The 16,877-nt window shown below is 39.3% G+C and overlaps 1 non-coding gene and 1 pseudogene across 1 annotated transcript; both read right to left on the minus strand.

The window, feature by feature from the left end:
* Window positions 1-12,821: 12,821 nt before the first annotated feature.
* Window positions 12,822-15,659, minus strand: LOC149012075 (protein ANTAGONIST OF LIKE HETEROCHROMATIN PROTEIN 1-like; annotated as a pseudogene).
* Window positions 15,660-16,167: 508 nt separating this feature from the next.
* Window positions 16,168-16,318, minus strand: LOC149012076 (small nucleolar RNA snoR137). The gene has a single exon (XR_016174230.1). It is a non-coding gene; the product is annotated as a small nucleolar RNA snoR137 (small nucleolar RNA).
* Between the last annotated feature and the right edge of the window lie 559 nt (window positions 16,319-16,877).

Here is a 16,877-nt window from a genome sequence, read left to right on the forward strand (position 1 = left end):
TCGGACATTATCGGATGTTTTTGAAAAGGAATTACAATGATTTTTCCATAAGTATGATTAATGCCAACTGGTTTTCTTTTTCATTAATTCATAAAGTGGCCAGAGGGGGCCAACCCTTACAAGAAAAAGAGAAAAAGGGGAAAGTTCATTCTTGAGCAGGTTCATGAATGGGTGTTGCCGAAGGATCCACCGCTGGGGTTTGTTCTTGAGGATTCTAATTATCGCAAGCCACTTCATCTTCAGGGAGAGTTGGAGAGTCACTAAGATAAAGATCTATATCCGGGTCGGCTGGACGAGGACCGTCATCTGCTTGAGCCCATTCGGGAAGTGGCATTTGAAGTTTCTCGAATACTTCTGGATGACAAACTGCCTGAAAAGGAGTAGTGTCAAATGAGGGGTCAGGCGAAAGAATGGCTTTCCATACATCATTCTGCCCATCCCTATAGGCTTGAGTATTGAAAGGAATCATCAAATCACTGAAAGGCATGCTGCATATATATTTTCAAATGCAGGCTTTCCTGGTACTCTCGGGAACGTGTTCAGGCTTTGAGGGAATGACCAAGTTTTGGAGATCTTCTTTCTCTTTGGTCAAGACATCAACTCTCACCCCAAAATCAACAACTATTCCTTCAAGACTTTTCAACTCTCGAGTCAAGGCCCCGATCTGACTATTAGCCAAGTTGACATCCTTCTTGAGGTGAGTAACCTTAGCATTCTCCTCCTCCAATGCGACAACTTCCTACTTCAATCGGGATACATTTGAATTCGCAAGTTCCAGCTGCTCTTCATAGTACTGGAGTCAAGAACTATTGCGCCCAATTCGATTCAGAGCCTCCATATGTTGATGAAAACCCTCCATGGCGGACCTGAGGAAGTAAATAATTATCAAAGAATTTCGAAGGGTTTTACGACTCATAAATCAATTACTCGGGAGAACTAGTTACCTGGTAGAAGTACGAACGAATGCGTCATCATTAAGAGATTCAAGGATTTGACGGTCAGTTGGCATCAGGCAAAGGGAGCTCCACTCAGAAGCCTTCTCATATTCTTGAGTGACCCGATCAGTCGTTTTCAAAGTCCACGGGGGAACAAAGATGTCCCCCAATTCTTGATTCTTTCACTGCTTTTTTGAAGCAACGTCATCGGTCAAGTCATGTCTTCTCTTGGTTTGAACAAGAGCAAGGACAACTTCCTCGTCGGCTAGAGTTTTCCCTTCACCCGTTGATCTCAAGAAGCCCCTCGTAGCTTTGGAGATAGGCTTTGGAGAAGGGGAGGCAGATTTCTCGGCCTTTGGTCTTTTCGGACGAGGCGACATTTTTTCTGTAACCTCGATCCCCTTGACTACATTGGCCCGAACAACATCCGGGTTATACTTTTGAGGCACTTTGAAGAAAGCCAAAGTTAGAGAACTTGATGAAGCCATATTAGGGTCAGTTGGAGCACAAAGATTTGGAAGCTCACAAGGGGCCAGCCCCCAAAATTGAAGGACAACTTTGTATTCCATCTCTAAGCCATGTATCTCTTGGCACCACTCAATTGACTTGATCTCTTTGGCAATAGCTTGTTTAGCGTCGGTCAATGGGAGAGCACGATTAGCTTCGGTATAAGAGTCAAGCTGGTTCTAGGTGATTGGGAAGTTTAGGTCAGATATGGGTGCTCGGAAAAAGAAATACCAATAACGCTACCCCTTGTAATTAGAAGGGCAAGTGCCCTTGGCCAAGATGCTACCCGACCAGCCTAGGTCGGTCTTATTGCGCTTGGAAAGAAAAACCCAACCCGAAGGATTGGATTGAGATAAAGTGTAAAAATGAACAAATAAAGCAAGAGAGGGTCGAATGCCAAGCTCAAAGCAAAGCCCAAGAAAACCAACGATATGACACTAGCTGTTGGGGAGGAGCATTCTGGGACAAATGTCCCAATGATTCAAGACTTCGAAAAATAAAGCAGCAGGGAATGGGAACCAAACCCCACTTTCCAGGGTATCCAGGTAAAGCGAAAATTCATTGGGAGGATTCGAATTTGCCCTCTCATTAGAATTGGGAACTCGAAGAAGATAAGAGGAAGGAAAAGAATAGTATTCGACAGCCGACAATTTAGCTTCTATATAGCGAGAAACAAAAAAGGATGGACCTTGCAAAGGCCTCTTGGATGGTCAGGAGGCCTTTGGTAGCAGAGTTCGAAGTCTTTGAAGTTCTATAGAAAGGCAGGGTTGGTCCTTTAGGTTTTTTCCTTTTGTTCAGTTCTTCAAGCCAACCATCAGTTATCCTATTCCCCTCATTTCCAAAAAGTTCAGCAGAGACAGAAGCAGTAGCCTCGTCACCGGAGTCGCCCTGACTGGCATTGTGTCCGAAGGAACCCTCATCAGAAGTCCTATCGCTACCCATTACAAGGAGGGTCTGGTTTTTGCTTTTAAATCAGAAGAAAATGAGAGTGCAAAAGCGAAAGAAGTAAATAAAGCAAGTAAGAAAGCAGAAAAGAGTCAATGAACTTACTTGTTCACCAGAGAGGAAGAAAGCTCGAAGAACAAAAGGACTGGTAAAATGCAGAGGAGACAGTGATGAAGTTCAAAATGCAGACAAGAAGACGAAATTCGAAAAAAGCAAACGGATTTTAAATAGGCAAAGAAACGAATGCGTGTATGGTCAGGATCAATTTAAATCAACGATTACGATCGGGAGACGTTTCAAGGATGATTATGAACAGGATCAAATCGGAACTGGCATTTGGAAAAAACTGTCGTTTCGAATTTAAAAACAATGATGATCGCGGCTGGAGCAAACACGTGTCGGCCCCTGCGTGAAAAACGAAAATTTTGGCTAGCCCAAGGAAAAAAGAAATTCAGCATCATAAATGCAACTTGACGACCAAGCGAATGACGGACCATTCGGATTCTCCAGTAAAGCAATCCATAGTCAGGTGAAACCAAACCAAGCCCTCGGAATTCCCGAGCGCATGGTATGGGGGGTTTGTGATACGGGAAAATTATGACCAAACTGGCTTTATCACCGGTTCAATCGGTGACTCCGGATGAGGACGGTCCGACCCCAATTAGACTCAAAAAGACCGGTCTAATTGCTAGCGTAATGAAGAAGGAACCTCACGAGTTCAAAAGACCGGCACGATCCCTCAAAACGCGCAATGAATAACCGATCCAGAAACGATTTTCATTGATGATGGGAGTTAGTGATCATGTAGGATATGGCAACTGCCATGCTCCAAAAATAAGGGATCATGTGGTTAGCAATATCACCCCATACCCCGCAGAAGGAGTATGATTGCTAAGATCTGACGGTCACCAAGAGAAGGCGCGAACGAATCCAACGATCGGGAATCCAAGCAACACACTATAAAATTAGGTAGCCTGCACAAGGCTGAGGTATCTGAATCGTTTCTCTTATACTTGTATTCAAATTATACTCTGGAATTGGCTAGAGTCGTGTGATCAATTTAGCAATTGACTTAGCCTTCGGAGGTGGCCTCCCAACCCCCACGGTCAGGCCACGTCTAACCCTGTTTTGCAGGTTCATTTTCACTGATCCCGAGGCTGAACAGAGTCTGGACTCATCAATTATATATATAAACAGAAAATTGTACTAAGAGAGAGAAACCTCTAGAAATTTTGCAACCTAAAAGTAAAAGTAGAAGTAAAGACCACTTGGTACATGTAGGGGGAATGAAAGAGAGAAAAGACTCTTGAGTCAATGTTGAGTGCTTGGAGATGGAATCTGTAGCGAAATTCCCTTCCTAACATACGTGTTGAAAGTGGAGAGTATCAAAGTTGGACTACATTCGTCGGACGTCCTCGATAATATGATAGAGTGTTAGGTTTTTTATTAAAATCTATATTAAGTTTCAAAATTAGTTTTTGCATTTCTTTTATTTAATTGTTTTGTTAGTGTGTGGGACCCATAAGGTAAGGGTGGTAATGAGGCACCATGAATAAAGGAGGCCATTCATGACCTTGATTATGAGGCTTTTGTGACATTGATCATGGGTCTTAAAGGTCTTGATCATGTTGATGAGGTGGGCTTACTTGTGGGGTGGAATTTAGTCAAATTATAACTGTGAACCTTCAATTCTCATTTCAACTTCATGACCATTCATGGCCATTACCATGAGTGGGGTTAAGGTTATTGAATGGATTAAATCCAATTCACAAAAAAGAGGTGAATATAAGAGTTATTTCTCCAACTAGTGGGGAGGTTAGGTCAAGGTGGTTTATTCTCACTAGTAGAGAAGGGAAAAGCCCATTGATTTTCCATTAGTGGGGAATTGATTATTCCCCTTGTGAGGAGGTGAGTCATTGTGATTCAATGACCCAATTCATTGCCTTGAGAATCTCAAGGGGTATAAAGTGTGGTTTGAGCCTATATAAACCCACCAATTCCTTGCAAGTGGTGTGCAATAGAGACACTTCTCACACTTGCATTATTTGTTACTTATTTTAAAAGTTTCTTCCTTTGAGTTTGTCTAAGTGTTGTGCTTTAGCTTTTGGTTCTTTGAAGGGACTAGAAGAACTATCTCATCTTCTAGTTAAAGGTTGCTTTATCTTGGAGGTGGTGGTGCGAAGAACTCTTGGTAGTAGGGTGCATCAATTACCTTAAAGACAACACTCAAGGTGTGACTCAACATCATTCATTGGTGGTTCGTCCGATTGCAACATTTAGCTCTCCAATTTGGCTAAGAATCTTCATCTTTCAATTGTATTGCAATGTCATTATTGTGTTTTGTAGAATTTGTAATACAATTACCCCAACATAGAGTCTCCAAGGCGGCAGTGAAGAGGTTGTGAGAACATTGATAAGGGCCTGATTGTCACTCTCTAAGTGAATGTGTGATAAAGCTTAACTCCCCGGTGTAATGCCTTACGGATAGCCAATGATTCTGTTACTATGGCATCTTGATGTCCACAATCTTCCCCAAATGCGAACTGGAACTTCCCCCTATGAATCTCTCGCGATGCCACCAAAGCCTGGGAGTTTCCTTTCCTTGAACGTACAACCATGCATCCACATTAATCTTTGTCCAGCTACTAATCTAGTAATGTATGAACCTGGCCTCTTTCTTTCTGGGATTATCCAAAAAATCCAAGTGTGATAATTGATAGAGATGCCACCCACAATCAACGAATGATGAGAGCTACTTGATCCACTGTTGGAAGGTACGTGTGAGATGTCCCTCTGTGAATCCAGCCCGTATATATCTTCCAAATTAAGGTTCCATAATGTGAGTAATTAAGATCTACAAAGGAAGTAGTATGTGTGAAACCCGGCCCTAACCTTAACCCGGATACTCTTTGATTGTAGGTCCGAAGACCCGAAGTAGAAGTGAAAGTCAACTATGGGCCATATTGGTAGAAGATATAGTGTTCGACTCCAAACCTATGGAGATTGAAGATGATGACCCATACTTGAAGACAGTGTTGGATATTGAGAAGAGACTGCACCTTGATGAAGAGAAGATTAGTTGATGACCTTAGAGCTTGGTGGGATATGATTTAAAGCCATTTTTCCATGCTAGGTATGTTATAGAATATGTGTTTAAAGTTTCGTTTGATTCCGAGTAGTGGAAGACCCTCAAATCCCTGTCTTTGGCTTTGCTGACAGCCTGGGTCGAGTGCTTGGGTCGACTGGCCCATGCTACCAAGCCAATCGACCCAGAGATGCTGAACTCGAACAGAATCTTCTATTTTGAGTATCTTGCTATATATACCCCATGACTTCATGATTTTAGTATCCCTAGCCTCCATAACACTTAGAGAACGAAGGGAAACCATCTCCAAGCCTCCAAGAGTGAAGAAGAAGATCCAACCTTGCAAACTTGCAAGTTCTCTCTCTTGTTCTTCAATTAAAGGTTAGTATTCAATCTTTTGTATTATTGATTCATTCTTTCTATGATCACTCTCATCTTTGAACTGAGATTATGATGAAGATGCTGCAACCTTGTAGTCATATCTTTACAATCTCTTTTCATTCTCTTGTGCTATGATCATCTCATTCATTTTTAACATGATTCTTATGATTTCTTCTTAAACTATGATTATATTCCTATTTTGATTTGTTCTAGCATTATAGATGCTTCTCTATGATTATTCATACCTCTGATCTACTGTGTTCTTGTACTAGAATGAGATCTAATCATCTCTAGTTCATCTCTTTCATTCATAGCATGTTTCCAATGAAAACTATGATTTTTACCAAAATAGAAACTATGATTCTAAATTAGTAAGTAATGATTTTAATGGTGGTTTGATGTCTAAATTATGCTTTTTCGTCTTAGACTACTGTGTTAGACATTCTCTCCAAGTTTCATCGCATTCCGGTTTGTGTAGCATAGGTTTCGAATCATGATTCTCTTTTTATTTCCGGATTTGCTCTTGGGCAGATTGCCTGGGTCGACTGGAGCACTCAACCCAGCCAATCAACCCGCAAGAACAGAATCTGTTTTCTTCGTCCGATTCGATTCGATTCATGCTTATTCTTTTAGGACTACTTCCTAATGATTGTGTGATGCTATTCTAGGGTTTATTTTCTAACTTTGGATTCATCCCTTGTCCGTCCGGAATACATTCGAGTCTATTTAAGGTAAGGAAGTTGTTACCATATTAACGTAGATTGCATAGATTTAGTTTATAAATTGGGAACTACTTAGATTTGCTACTGTTATGTTAGTTTCTATTATGATATGAATGCTGCAAGTACATTAGGATCTTATTTCCTTATTTACTTTATGTACTTGATTATGTAAGAATACTTACTCATGTATGTTTCTTATTTATTTAATCTATCTTATTATACTCTTTCATATGATGAGATATCTGTCGTGGATGATATGACTGAGTTATGATTGTGATTGTTTAGGTATGATTTGGGATTGGGGAATGTCCTTTTGACATTTCTGTCCTTGGACCTCATTGGGAGTAGTATGGGATATTTCCAATGTTGCCCTTTGACACTTTCCCGGATTATTGGTTTTCATACCTAGGACTTGTCTAGCAGTGTTTGGCTAGATTATACCCTTGTTATATCAGACCCGATTCGGAAGGGTATTGAGACCGAACGACCCATGGTAGCAATGGGGATTCATGGGTGCTCGAGACCGGTGAGTTATATCCATGAGGGGACATGAATCACATTGTGGGGGCCATTTATGGGTAGAGTTGCATATGGATAGACTTGGGCTCATGGGCGTTCAAGACCGGTAACCAACCCGTGAGAGTACATGAGAGCTTCTCATTTACTATATGTGGATGACCTATAGGGTTGATGAGTCCGTTTTTGAGAGAGTCGGATACGCTGACTCTAGTGTGAAGGATACTGGAAAGGATCCCGAGAGGGGAGGAATGGACGTATCTGGATCTGAGTTGATATAACTAAGTAGAAGACTTGCATTGGGCTAGGCTTTACCTTGACATGCGCCAATACTTAGACCAAACGGTGATGTGAGAGAGAGGTGACTTAACCCCCAACCATGGATTGTCCGAGATGGATGAAGGACCCACTACCAACCGGTGTTGTGAGATGAGACCTACCCAAAGAAGTATGGTGCTATGACTTAAAGCATGTTTGCCTATAGAGACCAACATATATAGAGTTAGATTCATACATGCATTGTCTGTCTCATATCATATCACTTTATGCTTTGTTTGTGATACTATGTTATTTATGCTATTATGGAATAACTTGCCTTGCTGAGTTTCTTTTGAAACTGACTCCTTTTTGTACAATATCTTTTGTTAGATTATTCTACAGGTTTTGATGGCTATGAAGCACAATATGAGGAAGTGCAAGATGAAGAAGCGTATCATACGCAAAGTGTTGGCGACTACGAAGATTACCTTGAGGATCCCTCGAGTGGTCTCTCTTGTTACCAGGATTAGCCCTACTATGGAGTGGGAGCGTCTGAGCGTAATCGATGAAGTCTATGTTTATGAGGACATCCTTTATAAAGTAGAAAAGACTCTAGTTTAGTTAGATTATATCTTTCTTTCTTGTCTTTAGAATCAGTTGTAATCCCTTTGATTTTCGAACTACATTCCGTTGTACTCGTGGAGTGAGATTCCGCCTCACTCTACTTTTGATTTATATATCTATTGGTATCATTTCCGCACTCTGATGATTATCTCGTTACTTAACTATGATTCAGTTGAATAATATTTTTAACATTGATTTAGTCTTGTTCTTGATTATATTGTTGTGAATGTGGGAGGTTGATTTTACTAACTACTAGATCTTGTGGACTGTGGATCACACACTCGGGTATGCCAGATAGGGTACCGGCTGGGTGGATGTGATAGTATGACTCATGCTTCTCATTGTGTTGCCGACGGATACAGGTCCCACTCCATGTTTATGTGGGATTCGGAGTTTCTTTACAGTTTGGGCTAGGCCCATGAATAGCTGTGGCTTAAGGTTTCTAAACACTTATATATATTCTCATGTAATCGAACATTGAATATAGTGAAAAACCTAATGCTAGACATAGCCTTATATTGAGGTGAATCAAGGTAAAAATCCGTGTCTCCTTTCTTCGTTGTTTTCTATTCGATTATTGAAAGTGATGAGTATGGAAATACTTTTAAATGATACTAGTCAGCTCAGCTGCACTAGAAATTTAAGTCTCCTGAATTGTCAAAGTGGTGGGAATGATAAAGCATTCTAGACAGCCACCCCTGCATAAGAGCACGAGACAAAAAGATGTTGGGACGACGACGCCATGGTACGTAGACCCGCAAAGTAAGCATAAGGTGGCGTTTGGTTCCGCAATTCCCTGGAATCCGCTTCTGTGGGAGTCATGAGTCTGTAGGAATCGGGTTCTGTAGAATCATATTCGTAAAAAAAAACTGTTTGGTTACCCTGATTCTGGAAAGTGAATCTGTCTGAAAAACCATTTGGTTACCCTGATTCTGAAAGTGAATCTGTCTGAAAAACTGTTTGGTTACCCTAATTCTGAAAGTGAATCTATCTGAAAAACTGTTTGGTTACCCTGATTCTGAAAGTGAATCTGCTTTGTTATTTGATTTGATTAATGACTGAGCATAACAATTATTTACAAAATTCAATAAATCAACCATGAAGAAGAGGAAGGAAGGCCAGTAGCCTAACACATAGTCACTCCCAAATTGCATCCACCAGTTCCCTTCTTTTGGGTCTTGCATTGCCATAGGAGATAAATGAACTTACAGATTCAAGGCAAAAAATTATAGCAACTGCATACCATCCATGTATACCATGCAGCTCATCTTGACAAAAATTCAAAATGGGGATGAATGGAGAACCAAACGCCTCCTTCTAGAATCAATCGGTCCCAAAAATCCATAGGATCAACAGTGAATGAACCCAACCTGGATAGCCAAATAACCAACTTTATAGGCATAAGTGAGTTTGTACATTATTTGTGTCTAGTGCCAAGTATGACCTCAGAAGAGGCCTATTAGAGGGCTAGTATACATATCATTGGCACTATGTAGTTGAGACTTCCCTGATTTCATTGGGGCTATTCTTTTCCCTCTTACCTTCACTTTCACTGGGGGTGTTGGTAGCCACATTTACATTGGGATTTTTGGCAGGAGAAATGTTGTAGAAAAATAAAGAGAAACTCCCAATTATTGTTAGCTATATTTATGATGAAACTCTCAATTATTTTTCATACTCGGACTGGGAATGTCAAGCAGTAGGATCTCTTCGTTTTTGTTGGAAACAAATAATTTTATATGCATTGTTGGTAAGGACCATTCACATCTACCACATGTTAGAATTGATCGTAAATTTTATTTATGCTACTATCTGAAGATAGTGACTCTTTCAGATTAGTCTATCTTGTAGTGATTTTCATTTTATGTTGTTTTGCCAACCACATAAATCAAATTATCAGTAAATGCAGGAAGAATCAAACTCTTTATAATGGATCTCTGTTTATCCAAAAATCAGAAACACAAATTTTATCCTTTTGCCAATGATCTTCCAACCTGTTACATACCAGAGAGAGAGGCAATGAGTATCCCCAATTGAAGTACCTATATATACTATGATTCATCCAACCTGTTTCTCACCTGCTGAAGTTGTGAAAAAGAATAATATTTTGAACCATCCACAAAACCAATAGAAATCCAATCTGATTTCTTTCTAGAAGGCACCATTCATAACCCAATATTAATGTACCCTTAACAATACATGTTGAAAAGACAAATGTTTTTACCTATTTGTTGCAAACAAAAATACATAACAAGAAAGTAAAAAAACCCACACACATAAGAACAAGAATCCATGATACAACATTGTGATTCGGTTTGACAGAATTTCAATGTGCACGTGCTCAGTAGGTGCTCGGCATGCAACACCCAAATTCTTGTTGTTGATGATGTCATATGATGTTGAAGCTGTAGAACCCTCCTCCATTGTATGAATCTCAGACATATTATCTAGCCAAATAAAGGAATTTGGATGGTTACTACCACTTGGGCACTTATAAAATCTTCGACCTGGATTTTTCCTAGTTCTTGAAGCCATTAGGATCATCCTTCCTTGCCTACAATAGCACAATGGAAGCTGTTGTTCCATTCCAGTTGAAGTTTGATCTTCACAATAGTAACCTCCCATCACTTCACCTGTAAAACAAATTCAGTTGGTATATATCAAATAAAGAATACTTTAAATCAGAATGCTCCTCTATAGATATAAAGAGACTCCCACTGGTGATTCCCTTTCCATACCATAGGCGGGGAATTAACACCTTTACTCACTTCTTAGAGGATAACAGGAACCTTTACAAAATTTTGTTTACAGGCGAGAGTACCCCAATCTTGAGGATGATAGTGGCCTTGTAATTGATTTAGTTTTAGTTATCCTTCATTTCAGTCCCCTTTCTCTCAACTCAAAGTTTATTTTGCAACAATTGCATCCATTAGTTATTCTGGAGATGAAAGTTTGAATCACACACCTGGGCTCTGCTTGCGCCGAAACCTTTTGCACTGGGCTGTCCTTTTTAATTCAAAATCTGGAATGGGGATTTATCCATCTTTGATCTAATCCTAGATTAGTGAAGACATGGCATTATTATTAGTGCCCAATAATATTATATGATAAGAGCCTACATTGTCTTAGAAATTAGAATAGTGGTAAACAATATCAGCAGCCCTGATATATATTTTGGCTAAGACAATTCTCTGCTTCTATCTGTGAAACAATGTGAAAGACTGACATAGGTTTTTTGGTTGACCATCTGTTTTTTTCTCTAGATAGAAAATCAGATCTTATGGCCTCCATGTTCAAATATATGGCCTTCCATCTAAAGAGTCTAGAATGGCATGATGACAGACTATAACTCATCAAGGATGATGAGCAAATCTCAAGTAATAGGTTGTCATTCGCAATGAACCATCTAGTTCTCAGCTGTTAACATTAGGCAACTGATATCTCCATTAAGAGCTAGACAATAGAAATGTACAAGAAGCAAGTCCAGACCTGGAAGTAACATCTGGTATTGCCTGTTCAAACTCACCACCCCACCCCACCCCAACCCCCCCCCCAAATAAAAAAGTAAAAGAAAAACAATAAACATGACACATTTCTCCACAAAACAAAGGAAGGTATTACATACCATAAACAGCACAAAGAATTGATATTGTTATAACATAAATAATTTTTCATGATAGAGAAACCTTTCAGATTGTTTAAGGCATCAAAAAATATCTGTAGGAAAAAAATGATGAAAAGAGACATAAAACAACTATAGAATGTAGATTAGAATAGCAAGCTTTGGAAGACAGTAAGGGAACTAGTTTAAATGACAACAATAAATAATTCTAGATGTGTATCCTATCTATATAATCAGTGATACCAAATGAAAAGAAGATGGGGACTGGCATAATTTATAAGAATTTGATAAACCTATAAAAATTCCCAGCTCAGTCGCTGCTATTACAAAAGAACAAAACAAATAGTGAGGTTACTGGAATCATTTATAAGCAGTGAACAGCATTCAAGAAACAAAAGGCTAAATATAATAGAGTAAATAGAGAGAGAAAAGGAGGAACCAAAACGTAACTCCCTAATACCCGTAATGAAATGGCCTAAGTACCGAATCAAACCATCCTACTTTTTCCCAAGCACTCATCAAGCCAAACATTAAGTACAGATTTCAGGGGCGAAGGATATGAGATGCTAGAAAAAATCAAACAAGCCGAGAATTGGAAGGAGTAGCTCAATTGACAAACTAATTTACTCAGGCCTACTTAAACAATCAGCCATGAACCTTTATCATATTTCAAACATAAAACACCACTAAATCAGAGGTTCCAGATGCAAATGATCAATGGACTTATCATTTCCGAAGATCAGAACTTTTTATAAACTTCAAACCTATATCTTGGAGTTCTTTTTTTTTTCTTTCTTCCAACTAAATCACATTGAAAAAATCCACTGAAAAGCTGTCAAAAGAGAAGTGCCAGAGCTCATACTGTTACAAAATCTACACAAGAATTCAACAGAAATCTTAAAACTGGAGCACCCACAGTGAGTACTAAATTCAAAAACAAACTGCTTTACCTACCTATACACACCAAAAAAAGAAGAAGAAGAAAAAGAAGCAGAAATAAAGAATTTCTCCGTAGATTCAAATCGAAAACGAAGTATACTCACCAACAATGTTGTAAAGGATGATAAAAATATAGATTCTCCCCATTGGAGGATTGATTAAACCCATCAAACTTGGCTTACAATAGTACAGTTCAACTTCTTAAAATTTTAATACCCTAAATTAAATCTTAAAAGTCATGTTATCAAAACATTATGATTGTTTGGGTGATTCAACAGCACTAAACATCAGCCATATTTATCTAAGAAGTACTTGATGACGGTTGCCTTATCCTCCTCTTTCTCTGAAAGTAGTGCATTCCTAAGCCGGATGTGATTTCCAAAGAGGTCTTTTGCACGCAGCCGAGTCTCCAAGTCAAGCTCTGTCATTGCATTAATGGCATTTTGTAAAAGTTCATCCTTGTCTTCAGCCTTCTGAGCAAAAGCCTTCTCAAACCGAAGCCTTCCAAGAAGGCCTTCTCGGCGCTGTCTCAAGGCGTTGCCCTCTCGGATGCCCTCCCTCTCGACAAAGAATGCCTCGGCGAAGAGCCCTCTCACCGACAAGCTTCTCATGAGAAAGCTTCACCATGTCTACCAAAGCAACAGATATATTCTCCAAGGGACCCACTACTTGATCAACTCCTTTCTTCTTCTTCTTGTGGGAATCATGAGATCGCTCACCAGCTCTTGGCCTACCTCGAGATCGACTACTCTCATGTGTCAGTAGATTGGGTCCACGACATGTCAGGTGTAGTGGTCTGAGGCTGAAAACTCGAGTTGCCAATCTCATTGTCATCCAATTGGATGTTGAACTCATAGGCTTCAGGTGAATTTAGTTGGGATTCATTCAAGAAGTCTTGACTGTTCCAGCTTCAGAGTCTGTTGCAATCTCATTACCTAGGGCTGCAACAACCTCTAAGTGAATGGGGCGCACCGAATGGTCCTTCCAATATTTTTGCTCTTTCTTCTACAAATTCAAAACATAAATTTTCAACTTTGAATCAACTATAGGGGCTCATATTCACTCACTTTTTTCTGCTAATGTGCAGCGGTGAGGAAAGTGTTGTAATCTATAAAAAATGATGGTTTGTGAATATTAGTTTTTACCTTTACTTCAGACCAGAAATGGGGGGCAGCATCAAACCTCTTTTCACCTGGATTCCATCCAAGTCCACTTTGTTTCTGCAAGTCTGATAGCTCTCGCAACCTAGTTTTCCAAATCCTAAAATGGTTGCGGCATTGCTCCCAATCATAATTGGACCCATGCTTTTCGGAGATTTGTCTACTAATTCCCAACCAATGCTCTTTTCTTAGTCCATTGTCTCCTGCCCTCCCACTAGCATGTACTTGCAAGAAAAACTCTAGTAGAGAAAGAGACACCTCTATAGGCCATGAGGCTATGTCTCTTCCTCTTGCATGTGATGCATTTTGAGAGTCCATCTGGTAAAATCATAATTAAGGGACAAAAGTAAATACATATGATGAACTGTTAGTTATGATCAATCAAAATACATATGGTGTGGTGCAGAAGTGTAGCAATCATATGATGACATTAGTATTCATGATCAGTTGCAATTCTAACATTTGAAGCTAACATTTGAAGCAATCATAACTTGAGTTCTGACATGAAATAATACCACAAAGTTTGAGACAAAGTAAAACAAAATAAGGTACAATCCAAACTCAAACTCAAACAGTTGGGAGTCATTCAAATTGAAGTACATAAAAATTTAATCATTTGATTCTGACTCAGTCTCTGATCCCATGTCTTCATCATCTGCAGCATTTTTTGTTGCATATGCATTCCACATCTGTGTTGCCAAGTCATCCCGGAATGCTTCGCTTCAAATGACTCTGCATGGTTGTCTTCATCTTCGTCGAAATCACTACTTTCCTCATCATCTCGCATGGTGTGGTGCGGAAGAGGAAGTCGTTGTTGGCCCTAACCCCTCCGTCGACTCATGGGCAAGCCATTCCTCCTCTTCTTCCAAAGAGTCATGGTTTAGAATGTGGTTGTGAAGTAGTACACAAGCTATCACAATCTTAACTTGAGTTCTGAAAGGAAACTCCGCTCGAGTTGCCAATATCTTAAAGCGACTCTTCAACAAACTAAAAGCACCTTCAATGACTTGGCGTAACCTTGCGTGCCTCAAGTTAAACAACTCCTTTTCATTTTTGGGTCTTTGATTTCCCCTCTTCCATTCCTTCAGATGGTACCTAACATTTCGATATGGCCTCAAAAAACCTCTTTGGTTGGCAAACCCAAAGATCACCAAGATAGAATTTACCATTTGGAACCACTAATTTTCCATCTCCATCTCTATGGAGAGCATCATCCAAAATGCAGGAGTTAGATGCAGACCCTTCCCAACCAGCAAGTATATACATGAACCTTTTGTCATGGTCGCATGCAGCTAAAATGTTTTGTGTAATAAGACCCTTCCTATCTCGAAAAGTCCTATGTTTTTCAACAGGAACCCATGCTGGTATATGTGATCCATCAATGGCTCCAACGCAATCTTTGAAGAATGGGTAGAAGCTACGATGGTTACCTGCAATCTTTGGATGTGTGGTGAGACTAGGGGGTTTTATAAGCAACGGGGTCAATTTCATCATTGCATTTAACACTTTATTAAAATGTCGACTCACTGTCTCCCCAGAATGCCCAAAACGGTTCTTTAAAGTCGAATTCTTAATGTGGTGTGCAAGACAATGTAGAAACATCGTTACTTGTTCCTCAACTAACACCAATTTGTTGTCTTCTAACAGCCCCCTCGTACGCAATAATTTTACCAAGTTGTAATATGATCTTTGGCTTATTCGCAATTCCTCACGACATGTACGCTCGGTGCCACCAATAAAACGTTGGGTTTCAAGAAACCCACACCGGACATCTACTCTATATGGTTGCCTCCCCGCGTATGTTCTCCTAATGTATTCAATTACGTAGACAACTGCTGCGCCCACTAGAGCAACTACCAACTCTTCGTCATCCATGTTGAACAACGTGCGTATGCGTTCTCTAAATTTAGGTCCTGAAATGTGATCATATAGACTCAAATTGGATATAGAGTAAAATTGGATATAGATCTGAAATTAAAGCAAAGGATTATCAAAAGGAAGTCAAGGGCCTATTACACACGGTCATAGCAAAATGTGCAACTGCCAACATCAAAACAATACATTGAATGTAGCGAAGTTGATAAACCAATGCAGCAAAAAATCCATCTTAAAATGACTAATAACAGCCAAGTTGATAAACCAATGAATCGTAGATCATTCATAAAGTCTTTAAAAATTTAATATCAATCAACACATAATCAAGTAAACTTACTAAACTTATAGGCCTCAGCTATATCATTTTTTTTTAACAAGAAATCTGCAAATTAGCCCCAATAATCGTACAGTCATATATATGCTATTATGCTTGCATATATTCACTTGAGTACTTGACTAATGTAACTGTTCAATTACCATCTTGTTTCAACAAAGCCCTGATCTTTATTAGATGTCAACTTGGATGTAGAAAGCTTGAATAATGTTCTGTAAATTTCCAGGTTTTTTCATTATTATGAGAGGTAAAGAAATTTTAAAACCATATACCAAGAGACAGGTCAAAACAGTGCAATGTGAAAAAAAACACTATGCTGTTTAATACTGGCAAGATTTATTCCAATTAATGTATGCTTCTGAAACAAGAACATCCCCAATTCTGAAACTGAGAGAGTTTACCTGTAAGAAGCAACACTCTTATATCACACAAAATCCTAATGCAACCTAATCTTGAAATAGAAATTGCAGTCAAAATCAGCAACCACACCTTAGTAATTGGGTTTTGTTAAAATGCCAGGAAACTCACAAGCTGAAGAAAGAACTATGAAGGGAAAATTGTGGAAAGGAATGAGGGAACAAGCAGCATCACTTTAGAAGTTTCTTGCTATTGCAGCTTATGATGTACTTTTTCTCACGCAATGACCATCTCAAGGTATGTTATTGCATATAGAAAGGCAAAAGGCAATATTACATAGTCAGCAAAGCAAAACAATTCCATCCCAATTACAACTCATGGAATTTTATTTCGACTGTTGATTTTGCAACTGCAAATGCTTGTCTATAGTGATGTGCCTAGAAATAGTAATGTTTTCCTACCTATGTACTACTGTGTTTCAAAGACTGATTAGTCCTAATCGCTTGGTCTCAAAATCTCTCCACCACCACATGAAAAGGACATCTCAACCACACCTTCTTGTGAGAAGAGAAGAGAAATGGACACATGAATGCTGACATAGATGCCACAGAAATTTA

Source organism: Hakea prostrata, chromosome 6 (genome assembly GCF_041222555.1).
Source record: "Hakea prostrata isolate BN-2017 chromosome 6, UWA_Hpros_2, whole genome shotgun sequence".
Lineage (NCBI taxonomy): Eukaryota > Viridiplantae > Streptophyta > Magnoliopsida > Proteales > Proteaceae > Hakea > Hakea prostrata.